Genomic DNA, 25,706 nt, shown 5'->3' with positions numbered 1-25,706 from the left:
AATCAAAATTACTTTCCCATTTTAATTAAAGTTTAATACACATGTTAATTATAATATTTAAATATAATATATTATTTTTACATCATAAAATAATGTAGGAGAATTTAGGATAAGATGTTATATGTTTGGTATATTTATATCATACAATGTATTAAAAAAAACTTTAGAATCATATATTTGTTTATATAACAAACTAGGTGTAAGATCCATGTATTACATACGTTAATTAAGAATATATATATATATATATATATATATATATATATATATATATATATATATATATATATATATATATATATATATATATATATATATATATATATATATATATATATATATATATATATATATATAAAGGTTTAAATATTTAAGAACTTTGGATTTATAAGAAAAAAAGTAATAAATTATTAAAATTGATTTTTTTATCTTTTAAATTTAAACAAATAAACAAAATAAAATAATGAACTTTAATTTGAGAATTTTGAAATAAGAATGTAAGTTCATTAATGAAATTGATATTTGTTTATTAATATATTTATTGTCATTATTACATTAAAGTATTATGTGTAATTTATTAAAATAGAAAAACCCATAAAATGATGTGTGGAAAAAAATTAATTCAAAACAGCCACGAAATGACATTTGACAAATTGAATGAGAATATGACATGTAATAAAAAAAACATTCGTTTATTAGAATAGATAGTTATCAACTTTCCGGTAACTACTTTATCTTAATGAATATATGTAAATTAAATTGTCAAAAAACTATTATTTATGTATACAAATGACGTGTGTCTTTATTTAGACCATTTCTTTCTATATTCTTATCTCTTATTATACTCTTTCCGTCCCAAAATAATTGTCCACCTTACTATTTTAGTTTGTCCCAAAATTATTGTCCACTACCAAAATAGATATACATTTTTACCATGTTGCCCTTAACATTTAATAAAGTAAACTATAATAATTACAAATACACATTTCCCATTGGTTTTAAAAAAGGACAATGAAGTCATTTTACTCAAAAAAGCAAAACTAATTATTGATTTTCTTAATCTGTGTGTTTTTTTGTCTGTGGACAATAATTTTGGGACGGAATCCTTAGCTACAGTAAATTTGCTAAGGATGGAGCAAAAATGGTCCTTCTTTATATATACATTTGGCAAAATAGATCCTCTGCTTATATATCAACACGTGTTTTGTACCGTTTTTTCGCCCAATGATATTTTGATTGCTGTCATTCTTCTTTACACCCTCCGACTTCCAGTTGCGTCGCCCCTCAAAACCATCACACATGTTGTTCATCCTTTTCCGTTTTCATCCGGATAGATCTTCATCCACCGCCTCATCTCTCCAGCTACTAGAAATTTCCTTTTCATCTCTTTGCCGCTTCGCTGGTCGCTATCACCCCTTACCGCCGCTTCGGGTGGGTAGATGGTATTACGTTAGAGGATCGCATCGATAGAAATACCTACGAAGACGATTCATCAAAGGCATAGGTCATTCGACGGTTGATTAGGGTTTTTGTTTGACTTCGAACCATAAGCGCCGATTTCTCTTCAAATAACATGATTCTCACATAAAATATTGTAGTTACGTCATTTTTAATCTTTAGAAATATGATCATTTTTACTATATATCAGGTGTTGTACTTTGATTATTTTTTATCTGATGATTGTTTTATGTTTTTGGTTGTTGTTTGTTGGTTTAGACAGTTTAATAGATCCAAGCCTACAAAATTTGTTGCAGCCATTTGGAATCAACAAATCGAGGCCATAGAATCTGAATTTAATGTAATTTGTCTTTCCCCTTTTCTTTTTCTTAATTAATTGAAATTCCTTTTTAATTTATTTAAATTGTTGCTTTATAGAAGTTATTTACTTATTTGGGGTCAACGAGTTTTCCCACTTTTGCTTTGTTTATGACCTTTGTTTCAAATTATCAGTTGTGTTTAAGTATGTGTACATTTACAGGTCCTTATGAGGAAGAACAATGAGACAGTGGACCTGAAAGATGAAGCCATTCGATGATTCACAAGTATTAAGGTTTTTTTATATAAAGTTTCTCTTATCCAAATCTGAATTGTTAGTAAATAGCCTAATGGTATTTTAAAAAAATCGAAATATCCATTGAACTGTTTGTTTTTAAAAATTATAGTAATTTGCTAAAGGGTTCAATGTTTCTCATGAGAACGGACACTGGCCAAGTGTGTGCTTTGATTTCAAATCATGCCTCTTCAACTTGTACTTTGTGATGATCATAACTAAACTACCCTTATTACCCTAATACCCTTACAATGCTTTATCGTTATATTTTTTTTTATCAGGGTGATAGTAATACCAGCTGCAAGAACAAAAAGTTCATTCTCAAACGATCACAGTGGGAATCATACAAATCGTCTCATCACTTTATGGTATAGGTATCCACATCAGCACTCTGTCTCCCTCTCTCACACACACACACCAAAATCTTTCGGTTTCTAACCGGTTGGTTGTCTAATCGCCCTTTGATTTCTTTTATTTTTTTATTTTTATATTTTGCAAAAATAGCAATGTACTTAACCTCTATGCTCTAATGTTTATTGATAATAACAACATACTTACAATATTAAATCGGTTTTGTTAATGGACAACCTCTCATATTGTATCTTCTGTTTATCGCTACTTATTGGGACTTTTTTGTTGTAGGGCACTCTAAATATTATGAAGATTCAGGTTCTCAAACCGTTGGAATAATTTGATTATAGGGACATTTTAATGTTGAATTTTTTTCAAATATTACTTATTATTTTGTTCTTCAACCAGATCTGATTTGTCTTCGAATAATTTGATCAAGGGGCAGGGGCATAATTGAAAAGTTGATGGTAAACTTCTATTATTTTTTTCTATTTACAAGTGAATACATAAAATTTATAGTTTTAGTTAAAAAAAAAACACTTCTTTTGAAACAAATAAACAATTATTATATATTTATCTATTTTACTTACATGTTGCAAGGTTGATGCAATTGTTGGAAAGCCTCGGATGCCTTTAATATTTACTTTAATTTAAAATCCGTAGAAGCCGTGAAGCTATTCCGACGAATAGTTGATTTATGATTCCCTTTTAGATGGGTCTTTGGATGTAATCTTTGGAACGATGATGTTATTTGTGGCTTGATTACTTTATTTTCATTCACTATTACATAATCACTTTCTAAAACCAATTGAAACATCCCTTACACCGAAGCTATCAAATCTTGATTCTTTATTGATTTTGAAGGAAACAAGAGTTTTAATTATCTTAATTTTTTTTTACAGATCTTTCAAACTTTGCAAGTTTTACTTTCAATAAGAACACAAACATCACTACAAAAGGAATGAGTGTGCAGTATGTCAGCTTCTGTATTCTTGCGTTCATCAAAAGATAACTCACATTTAATGAAGGTTTTAGAGAATGGACAGTTGTGGGTCCCACCATCTCCTGGACATAGAAAAAATTGGGAAGAAGAAGTAAGTGAACTTTTTTACTTTCCTCATTTGTTAATTTTCACATTAGGGCAAATTATTATTAAAACATGATATAAGAGGTGAAAATGGTTAAATTAGGAAACAATATATGAAACTTCTATGATTTTTTAGGTTTTCATTAGATTTTTTTTCCTGCATCTGATACCCAATTCTTTTTTTTTTCTGTGTAGATACTCACGGATTGATGACCAAGGCAATGGGGGAGAAAACATCAATAGCCAATCTTCACGAACAGGGCATGCAGGATATTTAAATGCATATGTTAGCAATGAACTTTCATTGATTGGTTTAGAGTACTTTTAGAGTTCGTTTATTAGGATATTGTAATCGTAGGGTTATTGGTGTCGTATTGTAACTACACCCGGTGGATTGACATTAAGCAGTCTGCAGTGATTTAGGGATTGGTTGGTATGGACAATTTCAGCTGCTTTCTTAATGTTGTGGATGTTTAAAATAGCAATGTACTTACTTTCATTTGTTTATGGATGCCTTATATTTTGGATTATAATGAACTAACCCAATCATTTTTTCCAACAACTCTGAGTTTGGTCAATATTTTCTCATTGATTTTAGTCTATAGAATCTTTAATAAGGGCAAAACTTTATAAAATTCAGAAAGTGCAGGGAAAAATTTTGTAATTTACTAAAAAATTTGCAACTTTTCTTTTGGTGTTCTTTGAAATTTGTTGTCGTGATGTTGTTTTATGACATGTTTGTGATGCATATATGTTTTCTACTGCGTTCATCGAGCCATTGCCTGTGATCAACTTTCTAACACAGCTTTTGAATTGACATGTTTCTGCAAGACCTTTATCTGATGCAGACCGATTGAAGGTTAGCTTCTTTTTTTAAAAATTGTTTTAATATGATTCAACACTAATTGATGTGTTATTATTATTACTATTATTTTGCATCTTTTATGCTGAGTAGATCAAAAAAACAATGACAAGATTCAAGGTTGAAGTTACCCACCGTGGAACCAATTATATGCTGCAATTTTATTATTTGGTAAAAAAATAGCAACATACCATATGTCGTTTTGGTCTTCACATGAATATATTATTTCTGCTGCTTGGCAGGTGGCAGCAGAGCAAGTAGATGTTGCCATCATGGAAATGGAAAGACTGATGCAACCACAGGGACAAGAAAAAAAATGTTTACTTTGACTTTGTCAAATCAAACTTGGTATTGATTTTGTTACAAATTTGATAAAATGTTTTGATGTGTAATCAACTTCCCGAATCCCAAATCTTCTATTGAGTATTGTTGTCAAATCAAACTTGGTATTGATTTTGTTACAAATTTGATAAAATGTTTTGATGTGTAATCAGCTTCCCGAATCCCAAATCTTCTATTGAGTACATAGTTGATTATATTTTTTTATTTTTTGCTTATTTGTATATATTACCTTTCAATGTGTTTTATAAAAAATACTATCGTAACAAATTGTTTTAACGACTTAGACCAAAAAAAAACAATACATATGACCTCGCAATGTAAGTGGGAAAAGAAGAGGCCTCCACCGATTCCGCTCAATATCGGTAAGTGGGAGAAGATGTCCGCAGGTCGGCAATGAATGGATCGACAACGCCTTCCATCATCTTCACCAGGTTGATGGTTCTTCTGCTTCACGCAACCGTCCAGTTACCCGACTTTCTCTCTTCTTTAATTCTCTTCTTCTTCTTTAATTCTCTTCTTCTGTAATTCCTTTCTGCAATTCTGATCCCGACCTTCCGGTTACCCGCTTCTGTTGTTTCTCTTTATTTTTATCTATTCCTTCGTTTTGGGGTACGATTTCGTCGCCCTACAGAGGATTCATGCAAAATAACTTCAGAAATTGAAGTGGGTCACTTCTATTTTCTTTTGATCGATCATGGTTGAACCTGGAAACCTCCAGGGTTTTGATGGAGGGACAAGCGAGGAAGTACGTACATCACCATCAACAATTGAGTCCTGATAGAGCTATCATTAGAAACAAAAAAAAAAGATGGGAGTTTACATGAACAGGGGAACAAGTGGAGGAATGGAAACCAATTCTGGATGCTATTCATGTTAAAGTACAAGCTTTCAAAATTTTCTTAAATCAAAACTGTTAGAACCAATATTCTTTGAAAACCTCTTTCATTTATAGTTATCAAATTAAGAAATAGCAATGTACAGGTTAAGAAATAGAAATGTACAGGCGAATTGCAGAGAATAGCAATGTACTTTAGTGTGCCTACCATTCAAAAGTGACACCTTCCAACACCCCGCGAAGGGGGGTACACCTTTCTAGTTTTAATATATGTATATTGGTCATTTAACTTTTTTTATTAGGTCATGAAACTTTAAACAATATATCAATATTGATTATATCATGATATTATAGCATTTTAGTATACCATGGGTATTTTGGTAAATTGATGTTTTGATTGATCAATAATTTTCTTTGTTAACGATCACTATATTAGATTGTGAAAATTGTTACTCCCTCCGTCCCAAAATTATTGTCCACGGACAAAAAACACATAAATTAAGAAAAACAATCATTACTTTTGTCTTTTTGAGTAAAATGACCCTCTTGCCCATTTCTAAAACCAATGGAAAATGTGTGTTTGTAATTATTCAAGTTTACTTTATTAAATGTTAGGGGTAATATGGTAAAAGTATATATCTACTTTTGGTAGTGGACAATAATTTTGAGACAAACTATAATAGTAAGGTGGACAATAATTTTGGAAGAGAGGAAGTATTATTTAACCAATCAAACCCCAATAATGTTTCTAAAAATGACAGATTATGCTATGAAAATAAAATAAAATAAAACGTTGGTTTCTAATGGTAATCTCAAATATCCTTTGTCATTTTTGGTTAATTATAAATCAATACAAAAATCTTAACGATACTAACAAACGACTATTCATTGAAAAAACTATTCATCATCTTTCAAAAACAACTATTTACGTAAAATAAAAAACTATTTACCTTAAATAAAACTATTCATCAAACAATCCCCGCAAAATAAACTTAGATATATGTTGATGCATTTCTTGTTCTTTGTAACCTCACGTGTTTCTAAAGAAACTATCATTGTTCGTCAAAATAAAGTTATAGAAAATTATTCGTTAACAAGAAACTACTCATCGAAATGGAATTAATTAGTGTCTGCTTAAAGAAAAATCAGTCGACTGAAAACTATTTTCAAGCATGAGAAACTTTATGTTGCATTGTCCAAAGGAAAATTACGTGTCAATCCAAAGGTATTAGTGAATGCTGAAAAAGTTCAACGAGGACGAAGTTTATACCTCAAATGTGCCGTATAAAAAATTGTTGTACGATTAACTTTTATTGGTAATTGTTTAGATATAGTAATCTATTTGTGTAAAAGAACTAATCGTCTCTAAGAACTAATTTAAAAAAAAAAAAATTATTCGCACATGTCGCTTGACACGGGTAAACGGGTAGTGTGTGTATATATATATATATATATATATATATATATATATATATATATATATATATATATATATATTAAACAATCAATTATCTTATTGTTATCTAAATCAAACCTTTTAGGCTCGTGGATTTTTCATAAAATATCTTTCACAATTTAAACATAACGATGAGGTTCAATAAATAACCATAATTAACAAGGAATCAAAGAACTAATTGTGAGCGTCCGAAATCATAATGATCAACGGCTAAGGAAATAGATGTACACTTCTACATTGGACGCACACACACCAGATTATATCAAAAAATCCACCCCCTTACCAAAAAACACACCACATTTTTCGTTGTTCACGATTTTTCGTCCTCTTTCCATAGTGATCTATGTTGATATATAAAAAAGATTTTTTTTTTCTAAAAAACCCACTTCATTTTGTTATTTTTTTCAATATTTAAATTTATTTTTATCCAAAAAAAAAAAACTAATTATACCAAAAATATTACTACCTCCGTCCCTTATTTATTGTCCACTTTTGACTTTTGAAGTCTTTATTCTTCAACTTTGACCTTAAATATTTTTGTCCTTGATATAAAAAACTTAATGCAAAATTTATGAATGGATTGTATTTTAAATGTTTTTTCATTGCTATAAGTTTCAACGAGTAATACATAACACAAATAACAATATTTAAGGTCAAAGTTGATGAATAAAGACTTCAAAAGTCAAAAGTGGAAAATTATTATGGGACGGAGGGAGTAATTTTTTATACTCTATTAATAAACATCAACACCGATTAAAAAAAACTCGATCAGTGTAGATTCACAACACTGTGAATCTAAACTGTAAATATTTCAATTTTTAACATTTATAATGTGAAAAAGTTTGATCAGTTCATATTCACACTGTGAATCTAAACTGTAAATATTTAAGTTTGTAACATTCACAATGTGAATTTAACTTACTATTTCAACTCTTCGATCATTCGCAAATTAAGTTAGTGAAATTTACTATTATTCACACTGTGAATCTGAGCAGATTCACAATGTGAACCTGAACAGGTTCGCAATGTGAATCTGACTTACTATTATTCACACAGTGAATCTGAGCATATTTGCAATGTGAATCTGAACAGGTTTGCAATGTGATTTTGAACAGGTCCACAATGTGAATCTGAATTGAAATATCGATTTTTTTTAGCATCAATATGAGTCTATGTTTAAAGAGTACCAAAAAATATGAATTTTGATATATTTATTAATTTTTTTCTATAAAAAATAGATCTTAACTTTTCAACAAACAAAGAAAATGAAGTGAGTTTTTTGAAAAAGAATCATTTTTTATATATCAATATGGATCTCTATAGAAAGATGACTGAAAATCACGAACAATGATATATTTGCTTTTTTTTTTTTATAAAAAACATGACCTAAAAAAATTAAACTAAAAAAAGGAAGTACGTTTTGTTATGATCCGGTGGATGTACGTCAATTGTAAAAGTCTACAACTCTTCATTTTACCGTTGATCGTTTTAAATTTCGACGGTTTGGATTGGTTCCTTGATTTCTTGATTAATAATTGTTCTCTATTGAATTTTTTCATATATATATATATATATATATATATATATATATATATATATATATATATATATATATATATATATATATATAAAGGAAATGTTCAGTAAATTTTTTAATATTTTAGTCCATTTTTTAAACGATCGATTAAAATTCATTAACAGAAAAACACATAATGCTGGCTAAAATTTCAGAAAACCCTTTTTGATCAGTTTTGCAGATTTAGCCGGTATCCCGTCTTTTTTTGTTAATTTGGTTAAAATATTGAAACTTTTCCTAATGATTACTTTGTTTTAACCAACAACCAAAATATTTAAACTTTTCTTAAGACCACTATTGAACAAATGTACATTATTATTATTATCAAATCATTTGTAAATGTAATACAACTTTTTTTTTTTCATAAATAAAAGAAATACATGTGTTGCTAATTTCTAGAAGTAGAAAGATGGACTAAATAGTTTCATATTGTTTGATGGTAATTTAAAACTCTCTACATTCTTCTTATGCATCATTGTGGTTGTCATGGTGAGATACATTTTATGGGTGTCCCGCTGATGTTGGTGTTCATTTTATGTTTTTTAAACTAACTACCATCCAACCTCCATATCTTACCTGATAAAAATCATCAGCTAGCACACATTATGATAAGGAGTGAACGTTGAATGACATTTTAAATAAATACTCACCTTTCATTTGTTTTAGTTTAAACTAGCATTCAATGTTCACTTTTAACTCTCGATGGAAGTGATGGTTGCTAATGTATGGAGATCGGATGGTAGTTAGGTTAAATAACATTAAAAGAACATCAACATCAGATGAACACCCACATAGTGTATATTAACATGATACTCATAACGATACATAAGATAAATGTAAAAAGTTTGAAGTGGTCAGCAAACAATATAAGTACTTAATCCACATTTTCATTCATTGAAATTAGCAAAAACTGTATTTCATTTGATTATAATAGAAAATATATGTTACGCTTTAATGAATTGTTAACAATAATATATACTAATTCAAGGATAATCTTCAAAAAATCATAATATTTTGGTTATTTGTTAAAAAATATAGTAATCCTCGTAAACATCCAAATATTTTTACCAAATTAACGAAAAAAACAGGATATCAGCTAAATTTTCGAAACCTACCAACAAATTATTTTTTGGAAGTTTTAACCCATATCATGGACTAAAATATTGATACATATTAAATAGAGAAATTAAATATCCTCCTATTTTTTTGTTTCTATAAATTCTTCTATCCAATTAAATTGTGACATGTGTAACATTTAATGCTCATTTAATGAAATTTAGTGATATTTTAAGATATTAATGTGACGCATGTTATCATTTAAATGGGTAGGAGGATTTGTAGGAATAAAAAGTAGAATGATATTTAATTTGTCTATTAAATATTTCCCTGTATGTTAACTATGATTACTATATCAATGAGCATAAAAGCTCAAATATGAATATTTTTGTAAGGAATGAGCTAAGACTTATTTGTTGGATGTTTTGATAACTAAAACATAAACGCGGAAGCATAAGGTTCTTAAGCTCGAATCTGATTACAAGAAAGCTTAATCAAGAAAGAACGATTAGATACTTGATTTCATTATAATCTTCGAATATGAAGAACTAGGTTTGGGTTTTCCAGTTGATCTCAAGAGCTCTCTCTAAAATCCCTCAGCAATCCTTAAACGAATTTTCATGTGTATTTTTGTGTGTGTCGATCTGCTCCTCATCACATGTATTTATAGATGGAGATAAACCCTAATGTGAGAGATGGAAGGGATCTTGAGGATCTTGAGTCAAATCGAGAACTCGACCCACAAGTTAAGTGAATATTCTATAAATCGGTCCATCAACAATTTATACTTTTACCATAATAACTTGATTTAATGATAACATCACATATATATATATATATATATATATATATATATATATATATATATATATATATATATATATATATGCTGTGGTCCCATAATTATCTAACAATCTCCCACTAGACCACGAATATATAAATGTACGTATAACTGTTTAAGCGCTCTAATGAATGTTATCATAATATTGGTACCTTTAAAGAATTTCGTCCACTAATCATAATAGTCAGGGCCGGCCCTGAGATTTTGAAGGCCTTGTGCGATAACAAAAAAAATAGGCCCTAAAATTTGAAATATTTCAAAATTTAAGCAAAACAATTATAAATTTTAATTTTCTATTGCAAATACATAAAACAACAAACATAATGTCCTCATATAAAAAACAACAATCATAATGTCATCCTTACAAAATAAATTAATACACTATATTCTAATGTTCAGCAAGTAAATGAACACAAATAGATTTAACTTTAAACAACCAATATCTTGTACAAATTAGAACTTCAACAATATCATGCTTCAAGGAACTTCGACCTCAACATCCTTAAATAATGTAACCAAATATGTAAAACGTTAGGTATACAACTGAATAACAACTGCTAAAATGCAATAGATTAAAAATGTAATAAAATGTTGAAATACATGTGGAGCCACATCTAAGGCATCAGGTGAGTGTGTCTTATCGAAGCTTTTCCCTCTTCATAACTAAAATGCCACAAAACAAAACAAGAGAAAAATCCAAAAATAAGAACAAGATATAATCCAATAAAATAAAATCAAAACATGACACTTATCTTCAAATTCGCTTATGTAACTACTTAAACATAATTAAAAAGTTAGAAATCAGATGAGAAAAACAAGATATCAAAAAAGATATCCATAAATCAGACACGAATTCATAACAATATACAAATGATAAATAAAGAGCCAAAAATTAGAAAAGAAAAGCCAGAAATTAGAAACAAAATCATAATAACATACAATGAACACATAAAAAGCCAGAAATTATAAATGAAAATCGTAACAGGGCACAAAGCATAAGATCTGATTTTCGAAAAGAAATAAGTGAAGAACGATTTTCTGATTTTTGAGACAGGTTGTAAGTTTGTTTCAAAATTTCGTGAAGAAAAAAAGAAAGAAGGAAGATTGTTGATTGCCTCATTGCCCTCCAAAATCACTGATATGAATCAAACAATACCATTGCAGATTTAATTCTTGCCACATGCCTAAGCAAAGATCTGATGAAGAAACCGAAGCGTTCTTTTGGGTTTCCCGAAATTTCTTGCTTTTTCCCGCTCCTTGCGTGGACTGATAAATGCCGGCAAATAGAATATAAACCTAATTTTTTGTTTTGGGTTGAACATAGGTAACATAGCTGCTAAAAAAATTGGGCCCTCCGACTTTTTGGGGCCCTGTTCTTATGCACCTTGTGAGCTTGCCAAGGGCCGGCCCTGATAATAGTATAGGATCAAAGCGGTCTTCGTTACAATTTAGGTAACTAAACCTATCAATGATCACATATACATATATAACTAACGACATAGATTAAACATGATGTGTGATTTTGAAATCTAAATAGATTTCCAACGAGTTCCTCTTTAGATTGAAGTGAGATCAAACTTCAAATAAGTGCAACTAATAATGGAGATAACTGAATTCTTAATTATGTACAGAAAAACATACTTGTTCTTAAACAAGACATAAAGCACCATAAAAACACCCAATAAAACCAAATATCACACCAACGTGTGTAGTATGCTCATGAAAGACCTAGGGAGGTAATCCCTTTATGAGAGGATCCGCTTTCATGGAGTTTGTTCATATGTGCTATATATATTTCCATTTTGCACTATTGTATGAACAAAAGAAAACTTTATGTCAATATGATTTGACTTAATAGAACTTCTGTTGTTGGAATATAACATTGTTGACTTATTATCAAAACTTTAGTAGTCTTTTAATACCAATAATGTTTAGCCTCGTAACAAATTTCCACAACCATATTCCATGCTACAAATTATTCTGCCATTATGGAAAAAGTTACCGAAGTCTATTCCATGAAATGACGCATCATGCTAATATGTAAAAGTATCCTGATATGGATCAATAACTATTTTGGCATCTAATAAAATCACTTCCTTAATAAAAATGATCTCCAAAACATCTGAATTTCCTATAGTTGATCACATAGCCTTTTGTTATATATAGATATCTCAAAATCCATTTGGTTGCTTTCTTATGATCTAAACTTGAATTTCGTAGATAGCTGCCCAAAACCAGAAAGATAAATTTACTTTTACTTAATCTGTGATACACAAAATCAACTATTGTATTTACCTCAAAACCAAAAGAGATAATAAGTTGATGAAAAATGTGGTACCACACATAGGATATCCAAATTTGAGGCTGATGAGTTTGTGTATTTTGAATAGGAGATCGAATAACATTATCGATTACTGATTCATAATCTGCATACTATCAAAAGCAATAATAGGAATCAAGATTGATTCCTCCTTAAGGACAATGTTTTAACCTTGTTTCTCCCCCAAACTCAACATCCTCAAAGATTGTTGCTCTATCCAAAATATAAAGTCAATATCCATGCAATTGAGAACTAACATAATGCCCTTATTCTATTCTTTAAAATTAATTTCATTGAGTACATAAATCATAAATGTGATCAATGTTAGCAGATATAATACCATTATTCAAACATAAACAAATCTATTTTTATGCTTATTAATCCATAAATTGTAATCAATAAATTCAATTTATGACATCTTTACAAGGTATCAACACAACATTAATAAGTAATACTAACTTGCAAGATATATCCTTGTTTTAGAGATAAACATTGACAATAAATCATGTCAATTAACAAGCCCCTCTTTGGATTGACTTATTAATCATATGGAACCAAAAAAACAAATCACCGCATTTTTATCACCACATATATGTTTATTCGGCCAAATAGCAGTCTACCTTTGGGTCGGCTAATACCCGCATTAATAAACACATAAACTATAAATTTTGATAATAAGAATTGACAATATATCATATCAATTAATAAGCCCTCTTTGGATTGACTTATTAATGACATGTAACCTAAAAATTGTCGCATATTTATCATTGAACATGTATTTATCCGGCCAAATATTAACCTACATTTGGATCGATTAATATTCGCATTAATAAACATATAAACCATAATATTTAGATTCTTAGAAAATTAATATTTACAAAAAAGGGATCACTTTGGCGATATATAATGTCACTAAATTTTCCAAGAAAATAAATAATAGCATAACCGAATTTATTGATAACCATAAATAAAAGACAACCATACATGAAATGGTGTCAAATTGATATATAACAAAAGATGTTATCTAATAATTTCCTTAAATGCCCCACAATATTTTAGGCCAATTAGATTATGAAGATAATGATGTCAACTATGTTCGGAAAAGACAACAACAATAAAATCAAATCAAAATCTATCATAATAATATTCCCATATAATTGTATTTGCTAAAAATTGATCATTATGAAATCCTCTTGATACATAAAATGATAAAAAAAATGGATTTCATACCTTATTCAAATTTCACAACTAAATAAAATAATTATACTTGTACATACAGTGTCATTATAGCTTAAAAAAATAAACCGACAAATATACAAACACAACTTTTAAATACAAAATAAAAGATACGACTATTTTATTAAATTCTTATAAAGAAATTAATAAATGATGTCAGAAAAGACAGACTTTACACAATTTAAATGGAACTTATATGACTTATTATATCCATATTTAATTCCTAAAATAAAAGGAATGAAGCCATACTATTAATTATTGAAAGCGACAAAAATCATGAGGGTTTGCAAAAATGTGATAAGCATTTTTTTAATAAATAAAACCCAAACAAAGAAAATATACGGTTGACATAACCCGTTTCTCTTGTTGAAGATCAATTTACACGGATATGCTTAATTTAAAATATTCACACATATCTTAATCAACCTAAACTTAAATTTCTGATATTAGATTCGAGTAGGCTCTGATACCAATTGTTGGATGTTTTGATAACTAAAACATAAACGCGGAAGCATAAGGATCTTAAGCTCGAATTTGATTACAAGAAAGCTTAATCAAGAAAGAACGATTAGATACCTGATTTCATTATAATCTTCGAATTTGAAAAACTAGGTTGAGTTTTCCAGTTGATCACAAGAGTTCTTTCTAAAATCCCTCATCAAACCTTAAACGAATTTTCATGTGTATTTTCGTGTGTGTCGATCTGCTCCTCATCACATATATTTATAGATGGAGATAAACCATAATGTGAGAGATGGAATGGATCTTGAGGATTTTAAGTCAAATCGGGAACTTAACTCACAAGGTAAATAAATATCTATAAATCGGTCCATCAACAATTTATAGTCTTATAATAATAACTTGATTTAATGATAACATCTCCCTTCTCCCTATACTAATAAAAGAGTAGTTCTTTTGCCATGTGTCACCATGTTAGCCATTGTAATAAATATTATGACACTTGTCAATCTATTGGCACTTGTAATTAATATCATGGCATTTATCAATCTATTAATTCTCCATTTCAAATTTCAAATTTCAAAATTTAAATCACATTTTAATTACATTAAATTAATAATATTAGAATAAAAATAAATAAAATTTATACAAATTATAATATGATATATTTTACGTATTTATTTGAATCAACGATTATATATATATATATATATATATATATATATATATATATATATATATATATATATATATATATATATATATATATATATATATATATATATATATATATATATATATAACTAAAAAAATATCTTTTAATTAATAAGTTATTTAAAATTATTAATTCATAATTTTAAATTTTTACTTAGAAAGTTTAATTAATTTTCTAACCGTGGTTCCCACGGATTATAAACTAGTTACATATATATGATGTGGTCCCATAATTATCTAACATTATTATGCAAATTGCTTTTGGGATAAACTTGATTGATTTATAAATATCGATTTATTATATGAATCAATTTAAGGAACAATCTTCAAATCAAGTCCTAATCGGTAAAGGAAACATAACTCAAAAGCTTGAGTAACGGTTTACCCTTGGCCAAACACAAAAACTCCCCATTATTTACATTACAGGCCCTATACTATGTGTTATGTTCACTTGTACTCGTTACACATAAATTCATGTTTAATCCTATTTAATTCAATTGGGTGTCACAGTTATGGTCTTATTTGGTAAATTCATATGTGAATAAATTTTAAACTTTTCTTCAACTCAAATTTTTTTATTAAAGAAGTATTTATATGACATTAGATGCATTTTTAAACTCAGTTAATAAAGAATAATTTTTTTATGAGAAATCTAAAATCATGTGTACTCGAGCTTTTGATACCACAAACTTACAAACAAAGAATCACCACTATGAAGAATAACGATGTAATTTGTACCCATTTTATATTTGAAAACTCCGAGGTCCCAAACATCAATATCCAAATGTGGTTTTTTGTGTATATGCTCTGTAAATTCACAATTATAAAAACCTAGGAATCTTTAAAATATAATCAATAAAGCCCCTTGTGGAAAATGATAAAATGGGCCACATTTATATTTTGCTTTAGCCAATCAGAATGCACCTTACCCAAAGGAGAACTAGTTATTGCCATACATTATTTATAGAGAATGGTTTGTAAATTGTAATTCAACGTTTGAGGAAATGGACAAAATAAGAATACTAGAATCGGATAGCTGTCTCGCTATGTTGTTTTGTGCATTTCTTAATTCCGTTACCATGTGCTCTCATGGACCACAAAACGCATTAAGATGTTAGTTTTTTTTCCTTATCATTTGTAAAATCAGAAAATTTAGGGTGGTAGGCATCATATTTTGCTTCCTCCTTTTCTTATAAGTCTAGAGGTGGTACGGGAAGTTTCCCTCATCTTTTGTCTGCGACGTCATCATTTCTTTTACTTTTTTTTTCTTCACCAAAAGTCAAAGTGTGTGTGGGAAGCTTCCTTCATTTTTTTTTTAATAAAAATAATTGATTTTTATGATTTATAATTTTTTTAGATGAGTAATAAACATAAAATTAATTAAAAATAAAAACCACTATATTAATTAAAATAAAATTTACATAAAAAACCTAAGATTTAAATAACTAGAAAACCAAAAAAACAAACAAACAACAATCTACAGAAAATATTTTTGTATTGATTGTGTAATACAAAAGATATAGAGAACAAACAACAATCTAAATAAAATATTTTTGTATTGATTGTGTATTGATTGAAAAACATCATCAAACACTGTACCTTAGAAAAACATCATCAAACACTGTACTTCAACTCTTTGGATAAGCTCCTTAACTCTAGTCTTTGCATATCATCTTTAGTGTATCAATTCTTTGCAATAACTCAAAAGCGAATTTCATCTCGTCACCCATCCAAAAACTCTTCGCATCATTACTCCAAAAGAACTTTGAAAACCCCCAAAATAATCTTAGCTGTCGAGGGTCACTTCATGTATCAATAACCTATTTCTTCAGGTTTTGCTCATGTCATCCTATGATGGGGAATCATTAAGGAGGTGTTCTCATACGTGGCTTATCACTCACTTATATCAGTAACCTAATTCCTGAATTAGTCAAATATTGTTAGTTTCCTAGTTTTCTCCAAACAGAATATGTATTCAAATTTGGTTTCATCTATCTCCATTGTAGACAACAAGATTCTTTGTGTTTACTTCATCCCAACTCGATTTTGCACTTCCATGACAAAAGAACAACCTGGAAAAAAGTTTAGAGTCTTTCATGCAACCGAAGCTAAAAACATCTTCTACTTGGAGAAAATATCTTCGAGTTGGGAAGAAACAATAACAAAGAACCTTGTTGTATGATATAGAGATAGATGCACCTGAAGCTGAAAACATCTTCTACTTGGAGAAAACTAGGGCACCAACATTATTTGACCAATTTGTGAATTAAGTTATTGTTAGATGCCATTTTATGCATCTTTTATATTAGTTTTTATTAGTGTTTTGCATCATATTTTATGCTTTTTCATGTTTGTTAGTTTAAATAAATTTCAACTCATGTTTTTCGCTAGAAAATTCTCGTACCGCTCATATTTTTATGTCATTTTTAGATATTTCGAGTGGAACAGTGATTTGGAAGCAACTTGGATGCATATTTCGAGCATATATGGATTCAAAACTCTAAAAAAAATACCAAGATCGGGCCATGCCTTACCAAACATGGGCTGTTCTCCACTTACAGAACATAACCAAAAGATTTCTGATTTTTAGGCCTTTTAAAACTTTGGTCCTGAATCACGGGTCATGCTTCCCAAGCACGGTCCGTGCCTGCTTCCTGATCCCAACCAGTGCATTATTTTTGATATTTAAAGTTTCATAGCCCAAGCACGAGCCCTGCTTACTCCCCGGTGACATTTTATTTCTGATTTTACAAGATTTCTAGGATTATTACTTTGCGCCTGAAGAGCACGACCTGGAAGCCCGAGCACACTCCGTGCTTCATGCCTGTGACTCTAAAAAACGTCCTTTTGGGTAATGTACTTCATTTAACTACACATGGATTCCACCCATCTCCAAACACGGGTCATGCTTCCTAAGTTGTCACAGCTAGGAATTTGGTGCCTTGTAAACATTGAACAATGATAACAAATGTGAACCAACAATGTGAAAGCATGTATGATGCTTATTTAATAACAACAAAACTTCCATCAGACACTTTATAAGAGCGCATAAAATAGTCAACAAAACGTTGGAAACCCTAAGAATCCCGATTTAAGTCCATTTTGGACTAGGATTTCCTTATTGGGCCTAATTGACCAATAAGTTTCCAATTTGATTTTTTTGGGTTTTAGAACTCTTAAATGGGCTCTAATTGGACCCCTATACATGAAACTTAATATTTTGGGCCTTACAAGCCTAAAATGAACTAGTTTATCTTAAATGGGCCTTATTGGGCCATAACAAATCTAATTAGCCCTAATGGATCATAAAAATCATCCTTTGATTTAATTGGACCAAAAATCACCTAATGAGTTTACAATTTGGGCTTGAGCATTTAAGGGCCCAAATCCTTCTTTCCCCTCTTTTTTTCTCGGCCCAACAACCCAAAAGAGAAGGAGTTGACTTTAAGTTGCCACCTCACATTTAACCATTGGAACCCCATGCAAAAATCTCATGTTTTCATGCATGTCAACTCAAAAGTATCTCTTCCCTCCTCTCTCTTTTTCTCTTGGCCGAAACCAACACAAACACACACACACACGTTTTACTCAAACACTCTCAAAGAAACTCTGTTCACTCTTCACCAAATTTTCGAGATTTAGGAAGCTTTCCAAGGAGATTATTCCACAAATTCATCATCTAAGGTAAGTTATTTCTTGGATATATGATCTTGATTCTTTTGCTTATCAAAAATCTCTTCCTAATCTATTCAAACTCATGATCACCCTCTTATAAACATCTAAGTTCGAGATCCTCCAAGAAGACTTGCTAGGATCGAAACTTTCTTCATCTCTTCCTTCAAAAACCGAAACCACAACTTAAGGTGAGCTTCATACCCCTATCTTTTCGATTTTCATATGTTTTATGGGGGAGAATACAAGAAAATGTGTAGATCTATGTGTATGTGTATGCTATGTGTGATTTTATGCATGTATGTATGATTTTATGTGTTTTTGTGATGAACATGTAACTAAAAAGGGGTGTTAACTCGAGATCTATGACATGAGAAAGTAAACAAACATGATCTAAGTTATTTTACACCAAAAAAGTCAAGAATAATAACTTATAAGATTGTGTTAAACATACTTCAACATAAAACCCATTTTTGGGCTTAAATTGTCAAATATACAAAAATTTGGGTTAAAAGTTGCCAAATCACGGTTTCTTAAGGGTCAAAAGAGTCAAAACAGTTTTAATAATTGTTTTTCTGAATATTAAAATTTTCAAAGGACTTGAAATGTAAATTTTTAGCTTAATGGGCTAATTTTGGGCTTTTCGGCCCAATAAGCCCAAAATTGCGAAAAATGACAATTAAAGGGGCTGAAATGAAACTTTCTTCAAATCAAGGGATAAAAAGTGTAACAAAACTATTTCAAGGGTCAAAAATGCTTTTCATTTCCAAAAAGGATAAAAAAAAATGTAAAGTTTTTGGATTTTGGGCCAAAACTGTAAAAATTGTGGAAAGTTGGGTATTAAATCGAAAAATACTATTCTGAAAGGGGTGAAACTGTTAAAAAAAATAAGTTTTGAGTTAAAACTATCATTTCAACAAATCTATGATGCAAAAGTGTCAAGAAAATATTTTAAGGGCTAAAAATGTCTTTTCTTTTATATAAAGGACTAAAACTGTCATTTTTATAAAAAGGAAGGTGTTGAAAAGGTCAAACCACTGTTTTAAGCAAATTATTTCATTAAGTCAAATACAAAACCATGACTTATGAAAAATTGAAAGACGAATACACGTTTAACTCCAAATATCGTTATAAACAAATCGATTGGTCTTGAATCGATACAAAAACAACAACCGTTAAATCGAACCCTCCAATAGATAAGCGATACCTAAGACAAGTAAACATTCGACACTTGGGCTTGAAAGTTTCAAATCATGCTTGTTGGACCTTGCAAGTCCATTAACATGATCTTTGGGCCCAAGGGATAATGTTTATATGTTATTGGGCCTTCTATGGCCCAATTCCATATAAAGGGACCTTCAATGGCTCTCAAGTGCTTTTGGGCCCTAGTGATCCAATAGTATTGCCAGTAAGGTCAAAGTAATCAAATGCGAGATGGACCAACGAGTCTTTCGCATCCCCGACGGCCTAAAGTAAACTCACGGAAGTAGCAGGACTTATACTCCTCTTTTCCTCGTTTGCTAGGCTTATGAGTAATCAACGTAAACAGATTCAGGGCGATAATCGAGAGTAATCAAGGTGGTTGGATTAAGTGAGTTATAACGGACGACGCCTCTAAGGATCGTTCGTAAACTGTAGTTATAAACTAGTCATTACTAATGCATTATTATAACAACTCACAAACCTTAATTAATCCAACACCACCCGAGTAATCAAACTCATTCATTGTGGCGGTATAACAATTTGAGAAATCACTGTATTTTATGTATTTGGAAAACATTGGGTTTCCCGAGGAAGTTCAACATTTTCACTTGTACGATAAATACTAAAGTTCTTCAATTGTACATGTTTTGAAATCATCATGCATATGGTATGGATCTTCACACCTTTTTTTTAAACAATGGTCTTTTCAGAAAATATCGGATTTGCTGGGTTTTACAAATTATGCAAATCATTTTAATACAACATACTTATGAACTCACCAACATTTCATATGTTGACCTTTTTTCAAAATAACTTGTATTCTCAGGTAACAGGTAAGTCAAGGAATAAGTACCAAGTATGTTAGGGTGTTTTGCTTATGATATCTATCAAACAATTTATGTATGGATATGTAATGTTTAAACAATGTACTTGATGTGAACAATTCCAGTTGTAATATATTGATGCATGGTGGTGTTTATGTGTGACAACCCGAAATTTCTATTCTTTGCAACCCTTCAATGCAATAGAAACCAGAAAAGTTGCTGCTAAATTTCAAACTTTTCGGAACAAGTTTGAGTATTTTAGGATTTACACTTCAGGTGATATCTGGAGAGAGGATGCCCTAGGATTATTGTGCAACACTGTTATTCCAAAACTCTAAGAAATTAGAGTTTACTGCCCGAATAAAATATTTTCTGCCAAAACCCTAAATTTGGGAGTATATATATGAGTGTTAGTCATTATTTACACTTTTTCCAAAAATCTCAAGATCCAAACCCTTTTCTCTCTCAAGTATCATCCAAAAGTTTTCAAGGTCTTCAATCTAGTAAGTGTTTCTAGCCTTCTTAAGTTATTAAATGACTTAATCTAGTGTTTTAACACATTTCTAATCGTGAAATCATTCCAAAAGATTGATTTTTCATTTTCACCAAGAACACCAAGAACACACACTAGTGTTCTTGGACTTTTAGCTCCTTTCAAGCTTCCACATAGTAAGTACTTCTATCCTAGAGTCTTTTAAAGCTTGCTATACATTTTAATATCAAGGAAATGTCCCTAGAACACCAAGAACAAGGTGTTCACGGTTCAAGAAGTTCTTGAACCGTAAACACCAAGTTATGGTGCAAAAGGGTGCCTAGGTGCTTCACAATGCCTTAGGGACTTGTCTAGATCCTTCCTTGATGAGTTTATCACAAAAAAAGCACAAAAAGCACTCATTTATATGTGTTTATGATTTGGGGATCTCCCAAAACTGTAAACACCCCAAAGAGTGTATAAATGTCCCATATTTATTCCTTATGCCTAGAATCTAACCTAGACAATTACCTTGATGAGCTAAGGACTTGAAAACCCCCAAATACCATAAACCTTATGGGTTTACGGTATTAAACCCAAAGGAAAATGGTTTAGGGACCGTAAACTCCATTTAGGAGTGAAATGGTGCCCTAGTAACTTCCATGGTCACATACATCAAGTAGAAAAGCTTCTAGGGACTCTTAAGGCTTCAAACATCAAATGGTCAAAAAGTGTGTGGGCTTACGACCGTAAACCCTTTTGTTAGTGACCACAAAACCGTAAACTCCCAAATGGAGTTTTCCTTGAACCCCAAACACACTAGCCTTTCCCTACAACACTTAGATGCAATCCTTAGGACCTATAACATTTATATAAAGTGTTTAGCATGTCCTAGGGTGTCTTAGCTTTGTTTATTAGTTGTTTAAAGGCTAATTGGTTACATATATGTGATATTATATGTTATCTAGGATCATAGAGGGTGTACAAGTCTTCACTTGACACCTATCATCCTATTTCAGTCAGTTCATCCCAACCACTTGCTACAGGTGAGTTCATACCCCTTAATCAATGATTTAAATGTTTTAAAATGCTTTATGGGCGGGGGATACAAGTTGAATCATGCTAGTTATTATATTAATCACAAGTGATTAATAAGTAGCATACAAAAGGATTTACTACTCTTATAGCTGTTTTACCAAACAATTTACTTCAAATGGCTTTCCAAAACATTTTTACTCAATTAAAACTATTTGTTAAACTGTCTTGCATACTGAGTGTATCTTTTCAAACCCTGTTACATTCATGATTCAAAACAAATGTTTTCCTTATACTTTACATTGTTCTTATCAAACAAACTGCTTTCAAATCGTTTTACAATTTGACATCAAGTCATCCTTTCTTAGATACTAAACTTTTCAATGGTTTTACAAAACTTCTTTTATGCTTTTATATTGTCAATTGCATGCCTAGATATGTATAGTTACATAAGTAATGTTTAAAGGACTTAGGAAGGTTAGCTCGCTTTACCTCCTTTTCCTCGTTGGGATGTGGCGTTAGGGCATCGATTATCCGTACGAAGGTCGTCTAAATATTAGTTATATATTATGTATACATATATAGTCATAAAGGTTCTTCCAGTCAGTTCAATGCCCTTGGGTAGCAAGGGTATACTTCCATGTTCATACGTACCACTTACATTACTAGTAAGCTACCATATGGGTAGCATAGGAAGATACTAATACTATTACTAGAACAATAAAACATACAATGAGTCAGCTCATTCATGAGTCAGTACGAGTAGTATATACGGTACATTACTATACATGCTAGATAGAGAGAACACACATTACAGCTAGCACACGCAGAACATTACAATACATTACTATACATGCTAGATAGTGAGAACACACATTACAGCTAGTACACACCGTACATTACTATACATGCTAGATAGAGAGAACACACATTACAGCTAGCACACACCGTACATTACTATACATGCTAGATAGAGAGAACACACATTACAGCTAGATAGAGAGAACATTTCAGTACATACAGGCTAGACAGGGAAAGAGTACACTTTACAGTTAGCATATTCATTACATGTACATTCATGCAGTTATGTGAACCATTAGACGGGTCATGGCACTTCCTGCCATGGCCGTTTTTGTATCCCGAATCTCCTTAATTGGGGAGCGTATGAGTTTGCGTATAGATCTATACTGGATTGACTATCCTACACCTTGTTGCTCGCTACAGTGGGACTTGCAAGTCTACGAGTGCCAAATGTCATTTCTTACGGCGTCTTACATCGTCGTTTTACTAGAGTCGGTAGCAGGATACAGGCCAATCACATGTTAATTTAAATTACAATAGATTTAAGGTAGTTAGTACGATTGTAGTTATTTGATACTACACCATAGTACTATTTCGTTTTCCCATTACATTCACTTCGTGAACATTCACACGATGCACGCCAATGTAGAAGCTATATTTTTGGTTAATGATAGTCAGAATTGGGAAAATACACACTCTTACAAGAGACACACACAGTTACTAGATGCCTTGGTAGAAGGCTACTTTCAGTAGGAAGCATAGGGCTTTCTAGGATGTTCAAAACGTTTTCAAATACTTACTTTTCATATACGTACAAATACTTACATTTCATATACGTACAAATACTTACATACAAAATAAGACATTAAAATACTTATGATCTCACCAGCTTTAAAGCTGATACTCTCTTTCAAAATAACTTGTATCCTCAGGTCAACAGTAGACAGGTACCGATGCAAGGTTTAGAGAAGATAGAGCTCGTTCAAGACTCGTCTTTCATTTTGATTTATACTTTAGTGTCTATTAGACATATCAGAACACTTGTATTAAAATTATATCATTAATGCAATGGATGATGTTGTTGCTTGTTTACTACTATTCATTGTTGTGATACTGTACATGACGTCCTCCGCCCCATAACGTTTCCGCCGTTCATGGTTTTGGGGTGTGACAGATTGGTATCAGAGCATTGTTTATAGTGAATTAAGTATATCAACCCATAAAAGATATACAGACTATAAATACAATGGGATTAAAATACTCTGACCAAGAGTTTATACTTTAAATAGTAAAATATTTAATTAAGTATACGTGCCTGCATTCATTCTAAAATTAGTGTCACTAGGACAATACAAAAGAATTACGATTGTTGGGCAGCACAAGTAGACTTAGAGACATATAGTCAAAACTGGGAAGATATAGCCTGATCAACTATATTATCCGAGGGCTGAATAGCATGTGCCTAAGTGTAGTTGTGTGGTTGCAACAAGTCTAAAATCTTACCAACAATACCACAATGAGAACAATAGAACATAAACCAAAAATATTATAGGGGTATTTGGTGTTACTATAAGTACTTCATACTTGAGAACTAAACGGGATCTTCATTACTAAGTTGATAGTTGCTAAGTGGAAACACTAAGACTATATGTAACTAGGATGTTATAGACTTAAAATATGTGAAAATTTTGTTTTACCCCTATTCTTTGTGAATTTGGAGTTAAGGTCACTTATTCGAAGGTCTATCATGTTTCGATTACATATAACTGGTATGCACTTCACAAATAGTGATGTAACTAATGAAGATTTTCTAAATAATTATCTAGATAGTTCGTCTAATAATTATTTTCTTACCCCAATTCTCGCGTAGATAACATGGCTGGACTCCATCCTCACGGCAATCCGTATCTTCCGAACGAAGTCATTGCTGGATGGTTTGGAGAAGAACCAGAGAATGATCATCCTATCCCTTTGAATGATCACCATAGTTTGTTAGAAGTATTAAATATTGCTGAGAATTTTACACATATCATAATGTTGCTTTCCTAACATTATTAAAAGTGTGTTTAATTAGGTTAGTAAAAAGTTAGGATTAATTGAATAGCTTGTTTTAGTTAATTAACTAGGTAAAAGAGAACTAACTAGAGCTTGTTAGTAGTTTTCAGTACCACTCTAGATAGAACATATATTAAATAACCAAGTTTTGTATTGATTACATAATTAGGAAAATCACAAAAAACTAAAACACTTTTTATTATTGAATTTTATTAAGTTATTTTCACTGCTATTTTCAGTTATTAATTCACAGCAAAAAACTCTTTTTATATTTTTATGTTTTTGACTAATTGTGTCGTACGTAAAGAGATATTGGCTTTTAGGTTGTGTCTTTAAGGATTCGACCAAGCTTCCCTGAGCTACCCATTAGTACAACCAAACAGTGATTTTTATTTGTTTAAGATGTACACGACAACGTTTTAACAGTTACTGATATAAGTGAGGGACGGGCCACATATG

The 25,706-nt window shown here is 30.6% G+C and overlaps 1 long non-coding RNA gene across 3 annotated transcripts; it reads left to right on the top strand.

The window, feature by feature from the left end:
* The first annotated feature begins 1,228 nt into the window (after positions 1–1,228).
* Positions 1,229–4,711, top strand: LOC111910347 (uncharacterized). Of its 3 annotated transcripts, none has more exons than XR_002856521.3 (9): positions 1,229–1,597; positions 1,721–1,798; positions 1,979–2,050; positions 2,332–2,424; positions 2,693–2,719; positions 2,810–2,868; positions 3,304–3,495; positions 3,684–4,347; positions 4,593–4,711. It is a non-coding gene; the product is annotated as an uncharacterized LOC111910347 (long non-coding RNA). The 3 variants fall into 3 exon arrangements; XR_002856519.3 differs by having other exon boundaries at positions 1,717–1,798; XR_002856520.3 differs by having other exon boundaries at positions 1,717–1,798; positions 4,444–4,672.
* Positions 4,712–25,706: the final 20,995 nt, after the last annotated feature.

The sequence above is a fragment of the Lactuca sativa genome, chromosome 5 (assembly GCF_002870075.4).
Source record: "Lactuca sativa cultivar Salinas chromosome 5, Lsat_Salinas_v11, whole genome shotgun sequence".
Lineage (NCBI taxonomy): Eukaryota > Viridiplantae > Streptophyta > Magnoliopsida > Asterales > Asteraceae > Lactuca > Lactuca sativa.
The sequence above is the reverse complement of the archived record's forward strand: the minus strand, read 5'-3'. Positions and strand labels throughout refer to the sequence as shown.